Raw genomic sequence first — 11,230 nt, forward strand, 5'->3', positions numbered from 1 at the left:
ATTGTCATGAGTTCGAGGCCACCCTGAAACTCCATAGTGAATTCCAGGTCAGCCAGGGCTAGAGTGAGACCCTACCTCAAAAAATCAAACAAACAAACAAACAAAAAAAAAGAATGAACCGTGCTTAATGCCTGAGCATTTATGACCTGGATTTTTTTTATTTTTATTTTTGTTACTTTTGGTAGAGTCTCTTTTCTAAATGTTTTCTAGGAATCTCACAAACAAGATGGTGAGCTTTAAAATATATATATATTTTTACTTATTGATTTGAGAGAGAAAGAGAGAGAGAGAAAGAGTGTGGGCACATCAGGGTCTCCAATCACTGCAAAGGAATTCCCAGACACCTGTGCCTCCTTGTACATCTGGCTTACATGGGTACTGGGGCATCGAACCTGAGTTAGGGTTCTTCAGCCCAACAGTGAAATTTTTTTTACAGTGAAACATTTTAATGTCAAAAACAAAAAAAAGTAGAAAATTTAAAAATAAAATAAAATAAATAAGGGCTAGAGAGATGGCTTAGCAGTTAAGGCACTTACCTGCAAAGCCCAATGATCCAGGTTCAATTCCCCAATAACCACATTAAGCCAGATGCACAAAGTGGCACATGCAACTGGAGTTTATTTGGAGTGTCTAGAGGCCCCAGTGTGCTCATTCTCTCTCTCTACCACCTTCTATCTCTCAAGTAGATAAATAAATAACTAAATTAATAAATTAAAAAATAAATGTAAGCTGGGCATGGTGGCGCATGCCTTTAATCCCAGCACTCAAGTGGCAGAGGTAGGAGGAAACTGAGAGTTCAAGGCCACCCTGAGACTACATAGTGAATTCCAAGTCAGCTTGAGATAGAGCGAGAGGCTACCAAAAGTAAATAAATAAATATAAAAAACAAAAATAAAAAAATAAAAAACATCTACTACTCTTGTGACCTAGGGTTTTACCTTATCAGCTGTGATCCTATCTTTGTCGGGGAAACACCCTATGCTCTAATTTAAATTCCTTGCCAACCTTTTGAGGTGTAACTTTATATTTATTTATTTATTTCTGAGAGGTAACTCTAGACTCCACCAAAATTTTATCTATGGCTACATAAAGAAAATTAAGCGTGACTCTTGAGAATTTCACGCCCACACTTGGGTGTGTCTTATCCTTGACCTGAGTGCCTTTCTTTCTATTAATCCTCAGATTGAATCTGTTTTTGTTTTTGTTTCTTTAAATCCTTCCTAAAAAAAAAAACTCCACCTCTGCTTATCCTAACATTCCTTCCTGTGGCAGAAAGAATCTTGGCCTCACCTGAGTGGGGGTCCCTGAAGAGAGCTGCTCAGGCGTCACCCTGGGGGCCTAGTGTTGTCCACAGGAGCTGGAGGTTGGGGAGGGAAAGCCTGCTCTCAGGGAAGGTTGCCTAGAGAAAAGGAACTGCTGTCATGTTTGGAATGGGTGTGGGGGGGTGTGTGGACAAGTACCCTCCTGAGCAGGGGACTGAGCAAGCCAAGCCTCAGAGCTGCATTCAGGAGACAAAGGGCAAGCCAGTTTGCCTGAGGCAGAGACACTGAGTCAGAGAGAGAGAGGGAGAGCGAGCGAGAGCAGTCATCAGGAATATGTGGTCACGGCGCTGGAGAGATGGCTCAGCAGTTAGGGCACTTGATTGCAAAGCCGAACAACCCAGGTTCAATTCCCCAGTACCCACAAAAATCCAGATGCACAATGTAGTACATGCATCCAGAGTTTGTTTGCAGTAGCTAGAAGCTCTAGTGCGCTCAGTCTGTCTATCTGCCTCCATCTCTCTCTCCTTCTGCAGGTTGGAGAGATGGCTTAGCAGCTAAAGGCATTTGTCTACAAAGCCAAAGGACCCAGGTTCAACTTCCCAGGACCCACATAAGCCAGATGCACAAGGTGGCGCATGCATCTGGAGTTCATTTTCAGGGGCTAGAGACCCTGAGACACCCATTCACTCTCTATATGCCTCTTTCTCTCTCTCAAATAAATAAATAAAAATAAAAATAAAGGCCTGGCATGGTGGTACACACCTTTAATCCCAGCACTTGGGAGGCAGAGATAGAATGACCATGAGTTCAAGGCCATCCTGAGACTACATAGTGAATTTCAGGTCAGCCTGGGCTAGGGGGAGACCCTACCTCAAAAAACCAAATAATAATAATAAAATAAAATAAAATAAAAAAACTCCTGATGCATGTGTCACCTTGTGCATCTGGCTTATGTGGGACCTGGGGAATTGAACCTGGGCCCTTTGACTTTGTAGGCAAGTGCCTTAACTGCTAAGCCATCTCTTCAGCTCAATGAAAATAGTTTTTAAAAAGAATATGTGGTCTTCAATGGATATGAGCAAGAATAATGGCTTTCAGGGATGGGATACCTTCCAGTGAGTTGGTGGGCAGGGAGGTCCCTGATACCCCCAAAGCATTACAGGCCATTGCTGAGGCTCTGGGTTTCTCACCAGGAATAGATGGCAAGACCCTACTGCTGAAGACTCCACATAGTTGTGCTGCAAGGTCACTGAGAAATCCTGCCAGAGCTGAGCTAAAAACTTCCTCCATGTAGACCATCTGGCAGAAAACTGGAAAAAGCTATGCACGCATGCAGTTCCATGGGAGAGAGAGAAATCAAATTTGGCCAGCCAGGCCACATGAACCAATGTGTGCAATAGTGGTATGTCCATTATGGGAGAAACCAGCAACTCTCTAATTGGACTAGAGACCCGCTCCATGGGAGGGCATACATGTCTGATACTGAAAACCTATGATAGAGGAGGTCATGTGTCCTAGGGGGTATAATGTCTGCTGCTCTGGCTAAATGCATATATTAGGCTCACCAATCTGCCCAGTAAGCACTTCTCTTAATGTTCATACCCATATATTAATGCTACTCTCACTTTTGGTTAGAGAACCTTTTCTTTTCAGATGGCAGTGACCTTGGGATGACTCAGAAAGCACAATGGTGCTGAGAAGAAATGACAGATGAGTGCCCAGCACTGAAACATCTCTATCACACCTTCCAAGGCTCAGGGTCCATTGCAGAAGAGGTGGAAGAAATTATGTGAGAGCCAAAGGAAGGGTAGGACTCCTTACAGCGTGGTTCTCCAGACACAAAATGGCCTGGATATCCATGACCTCACAGTGTCTGACACTACTTACACAAGACCATCATAATAGGAGGAAAAGATGATGTCATCAAAATAAAAGAGAGACTGAGAGAGGGAAATGTATGATGTAGAGTGGAGTTGCAAAGGGCAGGGGAGGAAGCGAATTATCATGGGTTATTGTCTATATATATATATTGTCTATATATATATAGATAGATAGCTTTGCTGGAATTAAACAAAACCTGTCTGATGGGGCTGGGGAAGTGGATCAGCAGTTAAGGGTACTTGCTTGCAATGCCTGATGGCCCAGGTTTGATTCCCTGGTACTCATGTAAAAATGGATGCTCTAGGGCTTAGCCATTAAGGCACTTGTTGCATTCTCCAGGACCCAAGTATGCCAGATGCACAAGGGAGCGCACGCATCAGGAGTTTGTTTGCAGTGGTTGAAGGCCCTGGCGTGCCCATTCTCTCTCTGTCTGCGTGTCTCTCTCTCTCTCTCTCTCTCTCTCTCTCTCTCTCTCTCTCTCTTAATTTATTAGTTTTCTTTTCAGTGAATACAGGCAGTTTTTTCAGTGAATACAGGCAGTTTCTCTCTCTTAAATAAATAAATAAATTTAAAAAAAAGAATCATAGCTTTGAGACCAAAGTCTATTGATTCAAAAGTCTCTTATGAAACTGGGTGGTGGTGGCACACACCTTTAATCCCAGCACTGGGATTCAGAGGCAGGGAGGATCGCATGAGTTTGAAGGCCACCCTGAGACTACATAGTGAATTCCAGGTTTGCCTGGGCAAGAGTAAGAGCCTACCTAGAAAAAACCCACACAAAATAAATAAAAGCTGGGCGTGGTGGTGCATGACTTTAACCCCAGCACTCTGGAATCCCAGGTAGCCGAATCACTGTTGAGTTCAGGCCAGCCTGAGACTACTGAGTTTCCAAGTCAGCCTGGGCTAGAGTGAGACCCTACCTCAAAAATAAACAACAAACAAACAAAAGTCCCCTACGGGGCAGGGCGGAGGCACTGGGCAGCGAGCCTGCAGTGCTGTGTGGGTGGAGGGGTTAGGCGAAGGCTGGCCAGTGGCCACTTTATGGCTGGTGGGCTGATGTCATGGGGACGTTGGTGGCCTGCCAAGCAGGAGCATGTGCTCCTGGGCGCACAGACGCTAAAGGCGTGGTCTGTCTTTCCCAGCTCCACTGCCCCAGCACGTCTCCGTGCACCCAGATCTGTAGCAGCCTCCCCAGGCCCCATGGGTATGTGCGTACATGGGCGCTATCACACACAAGCACAGACGTACAGCCCACACGAGCAGATTTAGGTTGGCACGTACACTGGCAAAAGCCCAAGCATGTGTGTCTATAGAAAAGCCCGTATACATGTTTGTTTGGACATTCTTTGCAGAATCCTGAAAGTCAGGAGGCCTGCAGTCATATAAGGGAAGATGCAGGCTGCCTAACTAAAACCAGCACCCGCCCCACCCCCCCACAGTGTTTTCTTTGGCTCAGCAGGGACCTGCGGGCTGGGCTGCTCTTCCCCACCCCCAGAGTTCCAGGACTGCCGCTTCCCACTGCCCCCTCCCCCTCAGCTCGCTGGATGGCTGTGGGCACTCCTGGTTCTGACGGCCTCTTTGTGACTTGCAGGGAGGAGCACTGAGAGAGCTTGGTGGCAGGGGGCCAGGGCTCAGGACAACGGGCGTCTATCTCTCAAGCCCATCTCTTCTGGCTGCTGCTGTTGGATCAAACCTGCTCCTCGGAAGCGCTTCCCTGCGCATTCCACTTTACAGCCTTCTTTGGCCTGGCTCCCCAAGACACAGGCTTCAGGACCCCCACCTTCCACAGAGTGGACCCTGCTTTCCTCAGCTGCAACTTTGTTGTTTTTCTTTTTTTTTTTTGGTTTTTGGTTTTTCAAGGTAGGGTCTCACTCTATCCCAGGCTGACCTGGAATTCACTATGGAGTCTCAGGGTGGCCTCGAACTCACGGCAGTCCTCCTACTTCTGCCCTCCCGAGTCCTGGGATTAAAAGTGAACGCCACCACGCCTGGCCTCAGCTGCAACTTTAAGATGAGGAACCACTGTACTTATGAGGAAAAGGCATTACATTTGTGCCTGCATTTTCCAGGACAGGGTATGATTTTTCTGTAGCAAAAACAAACAAACAAACAAACAAGCAAAAACCAAAAACATTGTTGCTATGCATGGTGGAGCAATAAAACAAAAACAGTGTTTCTGTATAAATATGGCACAGGGATATGAAAGAAAAAGGCAGGTGAAACCCCTTCCTTATGGGAATTTATATTATCAGTGAGGACACAAGACACCTGTAGTAAATCCAGGAAGAGTGGGAATAAGAGCCTCCCTGAGGAGACTTGCTTAACTAAAGTCTAGATTAATTATGTTCTTCTGTTTTGTTGTTGTTTGGTGCTGAGAATGGAATTCAGGGCCTTGCCCAAGCAAAACACTTGCTTTATCACTGAGCCACACTTCCACCTCCCTAAAACAAGTATAAAGTGGAAGGAAACAGATTGGAGGGAGATCTTGTGAAATTCCATTAAATTTAGATTATGCTACTGATTGTTCTCTGTCCTGGCTGTATATTTTAGGTTTTCTTTACCTCTGAGACTGAGCAATCATTGTCAGAGTTCCTCCCTTGTAAACCTCCTTCCATGAGGGTGCTGAACCTTGGCCAGCCTGGGATGTAGGAGTCTGGGGTTTTGCATGGCTTTTTTGGTCCACTTCTGTATATCTCCCTTAGCCATAGCACTTCCTATCTCCTCACTCCTGGTAAGCCGCCTTCAAGGCCCCAGACCTTTCCTCACACAGTTTCTCTTGCCACTGCCCACCCCTATATCACTGTCTACATCATGCCTTGGCTAAGAGCCACGGGAGGATGGATGGATGTACACCGAGCAGTAAGCATCTCATTCCTTGTCTGTAGAGCCATGCACTGGAAAGGGCTCCTGAAATCACTTTAAGTCAACCCACATCGTACAGGCTAAACAACCATAGCAACCTGCCCTGCATCCGAGAATGAACAGGGCAGCGCAGGAGTTCCTGCATCCCAGGCACCTGGTTTTTGCCCGTAGGGAATGGTCCACCACATGCCAGAGTTGGAAGACTTGGGCAACATTCTCTGTGTCAACCTTTGTCTGTCCTTCATGCTTCTGTTTTGTTTCAAAAATACGTCTCTGGTTCTGCTCCATGCATTTTCTTCACCCCATTGCCACCCTCTGATGGTCTTACACTTCCTGAATTCACCTTGAAGGAAGAGAAATATCTTTTTCTCTTTTGCCCCTTTAAAAAAATATTTTATTTATTTGCAAGCAGAGAGAGCTAGAGAGAAGAGAGACAGAGGGAGAATTGGTGCACCAAGTCTTCCAGCTGCTGCAAATCAACTCCAGGTGCATGTGCCACTTTGTGCATCTAGCTTTTGTGGGTACTGGAGACTCGAACCCTGGTCCTTAGGCTTTGCAGGAAAGTGCTTTAACTGCTGAGGCATTTCTTCAGACCTTTTTGCTTTTTTGGTTTTTCAAGGTAATGTCTGGTTCTAGTCCAGGCTGACCTGGAATTCACTATGTAGTCTCAGGGTGGCTTTGAACTCAAAATGATCCTCCTACCTCTGCTTTCCAAGTGCTAGGATTTAAGGCATGTGCCAGTATGTCTGGCTGGAATTTACTCTCTCTCTCTCTCTCTCTCTTTTTTTCCAGTCTCTGTAGAGACTGTCAAAATTGCCCAGATTTTTATACATACATATATATACATATATATCGCAAGTTGTCACAGTAGGAAATTAGGTAAAGTTTTTAATTAGCAATAATCGCACCTCGGATAAACCTCATTGGCTACAGTACTACCACTGTGCAAAACTTGACCTGGAATTTATTAGTCCCAGGTTGGCCTTGAACTCACCACAAATCCTCCTACCTCTGCCTCCCAAGTGCTGAGATTAAAGGTATGGGGAGATGGCTTAGTAGTTAAAGGCTCTTGTTTGCAAAGCTTGTCGGCCTGGGCTTGATTCCCCAGCACCCACATAAAACCAAACACAGAAAATGTATTCATTTATATCAGAAAGGGATCCTGGCACATGTGTGTGTGTGTGTGTCTACACACAGAAAAGAAATAAAATATTAAAAACAAACATAAACAGGGACTGGGGAAATGGCTCAGTCACTAGACCCTAAGTACCAGAGGAACGAGATTCTCAGACCCCACATAAAAGCCCAAAGCCATGGCGGGTTCCTGTAATCCCAGCACTGCCTGCGAGATGGGAAGCAGAGACAGGAGGAGTTCCCATAAGCTCTTGGCAAGTATAGTGGAAAGATCAACAGTAAGGACAATCCAGACAAATGCAGCACTGCATGGGGAGCTCAAACTCTGTCCTCTGACCTCCTCACATGTGCTAGGGCACACGGGTGTCTGCACTCACATGTGAACACCTGGACGCAAATAAAAAATTCTTTTTTTCAAGGTAAGGTCTCACTCTAGCCCAGGCTGACCTGGAATTCACTATGTAGTCTCAGGGTGGCCTCGAACTCATGGCGATTCTCCTACTTCTGCCTCCCGAGTGCTGGGATTAAAGGTGTGCACCACCATGCCTGGCTACATGCACTTTTTTTTTCCTTGGTTTTTTGAGGTAGGGTTTCACTCTAGTCCAGGCTGACCTGGAATTCATTCTATAGTCTCAGGGTGGCCTTGAACTCATGGCGATTCTTCTACCTCTACCTCCCAAGTGCTGGGATTAAAGGCATGCACCAACACTCCCAGTTTACATGCACTTAAAAAACAATTATTTAATTTAATTTATTTATTTGGGGAGGGGGAGAGAAATAGGCAGGGAGAGAGAGAGAGAGAGAGACAGAGAGAGAGAGAGAGAGAGAGAGAGAGAGAGAGAGAGAGAGCGCATGCCAGGGCCTCTAGCTACTGCAGACGAACTCCAGATGCACACGGCCCCTTGTGCATCTTGTTTACATGTGGGTCCTGGGGAATCAAACCTTGATACTTTAGCTTTGCAGGCAAGCGCCTTATCCGCTAAGCCATCTCTCCAGCCCTAGCATTTGTTTTGAAAACTTTTTTTAAATTTTAGTTTTTCAAGGTAGGGTTTCACTGCAGCCCAGGCTGACCTAGAATTTACTCTGTAATCTCAGGGTTCTCTTGCTTCCCTCTTGGCTGGAGCTCTCGGCACCCCCTCAGCTTTCCTTCTCTTAATCTAATAAAGTCTCTCTAAACCTTACCCTCTGGTCTGTGGATTTTAATTCTTGTTTTGGTGTTTTTTTTTTTTGGTGGGGGGTGGAAAGTTTCAAGGTAGGGTCTCACTCTAGCCCAGGCTGACCTGGCATTCACTATGTAGTCTCAAGGTGACCTCCAAGTCATGGCTATCCTCCTACCTCAGCCTCCAGAGTGCTGGAATTAAAGGCGTTGTGCCACCATGCCCAGCTTGGACTTTAATTCTTTTTTTTTTTGTTTGTTTATTTTTATTTATTTATTTGAGAGTGATAGAGAGAAAAAGAGGCAGAGAGAGAGAGAATGGGCACACCAGGGCCTCCAAATGAACTCCAATTGCGTGCGCCACCTTATGCATCTGGCTAACGTGGGTCCTAGGGAATTGAGTCTCGAACCGGGGTCCTTAGGCTTCACAGGCAAGTGCTTAACCACTAAGCCATCTCTCCAGCCCTCTTTATTCATTTTTTATTTAAGGTAGGACAGAACCCAAACCTTGGGGCACAAAAATTATTGGAGACTCTTCCTGAACCCCCAAATCCTGCACCAACAGGCTGGAAAGTAAGGAACATAAGATGCAGATAAGGGTGCACAATGCTGTTGCTTTGATTCTCAGTGTCTCCCTGTCTCTCGAAGTCATGTGTATTGAAAGCTTGAACCCCAGCCTGGGAACTCTTTAGGAGATGGAGCTGAAATGGGAATTTTGGGGTTGCTTGCCAATACCAGTATGCCAATGCACCAATAAATTTAGGGTACCATGGATTCTTGTCTTATGAATTTAAAGAATTAAAGTCTAGGGCTGGAAAGATAGCTTAACGGTTAAGCTCTTGCCTGTGAAGCCTAAGGACCCCAGTTCATGGAAAAAACAAACAAACAAACAAACAAACAAACAAACAAAAAACCAGATCTAGGGAACTCCTTTAGGCAAGGGAAGCCAGATTCTTCGCTGATCTCTAACAAAGTGAAGACTACCCAAAGTCATTCCTGTTTTATATTTTCGGGTTCCCAGTCACCCTAAACTGCCTCAGAGCCTTGGGGGAGGATGTTGTACCATCAGAGACGTGCTCTGGGAGGGTATTATGGGACCTTAGCTTTCTTTCTTTCTTTTTTATTAACAACTTCCAAGATTATAAAAATATCCCATGGTAATACCCTTCCTTCCCCCACTTTCCCCTTTGAAACTCTATTCTCCCCATCTCAATCAGTCTTTTATTTTGATGTCATGATCTTTTCCTCCTATTATGATGGTCTTGTGTAGGTAGTGTCAGGCACTGTGAGGTCATGGGTATCCAGGCCATTTTGTGTCTGGGGGAGCATGTTGTGAAGAGTCCTACCCTTCCTTTGGCTCTTACATTCTTTCCGCCACCTCTTCTGCAATAGACCCTGAACCTTGGAAGGTGTGATAGAAATATTGCAGTGCTGAGCACTCCTGTCACTTCTTTCTAGCACCATGATGCCTTCTGAGTCATCCCAAGGTCATTGCCATCTGAAAATAGGAGATTCTCTATCAAAAGTGAGAGTAGCATTAAAATAAGGGTATGAACATTGAGAGAAGTGCTTACCAGGCAGCTTGATAAGCATAGTATATACATTTAGCCAGACAGCAGCAGACGTTACACCCCTAGGGCTCATGACTACCCCTATTTTACATTTTCAGTATCAGGGATGTATTCCCTGCCCCCCATGGAGCGGGCCTCCAGTCCAATTGGAGGGCAGATGGTTTCTACCATAACAGATGTGCCACTATTGTACCCATTGTGCATCTGGCTAACGTGGGACCTGGGGAACCGAGCCTTGAACCTGGGTCCTTAGGCTTCACAGGCAAGCACTTAACCGCTAAACCATCTCTCCAGTCCTTTTTTTTTTTTTTTTTTTTTTTTTTTTTGAGGTAGAGTCTCATTCCAGCCTAGACTGACTTGGAACTCACTCTATAGACCTAGGCTGGTCTTGAACTCAAGATGATCCTCGCACCTCTGCCTCCTGAGTCCTGGGATTAAAGGCCTATGCCACCATGCCCAACTTAAAAAATATTTTTATGCCCAGCACTTGGGAGGCAGAGGCAGGAGGATCGCTGTAAGTTCAAGGCCACCCTGAGACTACATAGTTAATTCCAGGTCAGCCTGGACCAGAGTGAGACCCTACCTGGTAAAAAAAAAAAAAATTATGTATTTGTGATAAAGAGACAGACAGAGAGAAGGGGGTGTGTGGTATGGACATTACAGGGCCTCCTGCCACTGCAAACAAACTATAGATGCATGTGCCACTTTGTGTTTCTGGCTTTATGTGGGCACTGCGGAATTGAACCTGAACTACAAGTACCTTTAACCACTGAGCAATCTCTTCAGCCCGAAGTTGGCTCTTTCCCCCTGGGTTCTACAGTTGTGGAAAAAAATATTTATAAATATTTATATCTGTACCGAACAGGTGCAGACTTGTTCCTCCTGTCATTATTTCTTAAATAGCAGAACATACCAACTAGTTACATATCATTTACATTGTATGAGCCGTTATTAAGTCATCTAGAGATGATTTAGTATACAGAAGGGTGTGTGTAAATTATATGTAAAACTAAACCATTTAAATATAACAATAGAGCTGGGCGTGGTGGTGCACAGCTTTAATCCCAGCACTTGGAAGGCAGAGGTAGGAGGATCTCTGTGAGCTCAAGGCCATCTGGAGACTCCATAGTGAATTCCAGGTCAGCCTGGGCTAGAGTGAGACCCTACCTCAGAAAACCAAAAATAAAATAAATAAATATAACAATAAGCCAGGTGTGGTGGTGCCTTTAATCCCAGCACACAGGACGCAGAAGTAGGAGGATCGCTGTGAGTTTGAGGCCAGCCTGAGAATACATAGTAAATTCCGGGTCAGCCTGGGCTAGAGTGAGACCCTACTTCAACAAAACAAAACAACAAAATTATAT

General features: G+C 45.3%; 1 pseudogene; it reads right to left on the bottom strand.

The window, feature by feature from the left end:
- Positions 1–6,797: 6,797 nt before the first annotated feature.
- Positions 6,798–6,958, bottom strand: LOC123455915 (annotated as a pseudogene).
- Positions 6,959–11,230: the final 4,272 nt, after the last annotated feature.

The sequence above is a fragment of the Jaculus jaculus genome, chromosome 18, assembly GCF_020740685.1.
Source record: "Jaculus jaculus isolate mJacJac1 chromosome 18, mJacJac1.mat.Y.cur, whole genome shotgun sequence".
Lineage (NCBI taxonomy): Eukaryota > Metazoa > Chordata > Mammalia > Rodentia > Dipodidae > Jaculus > Jaculus jaculus.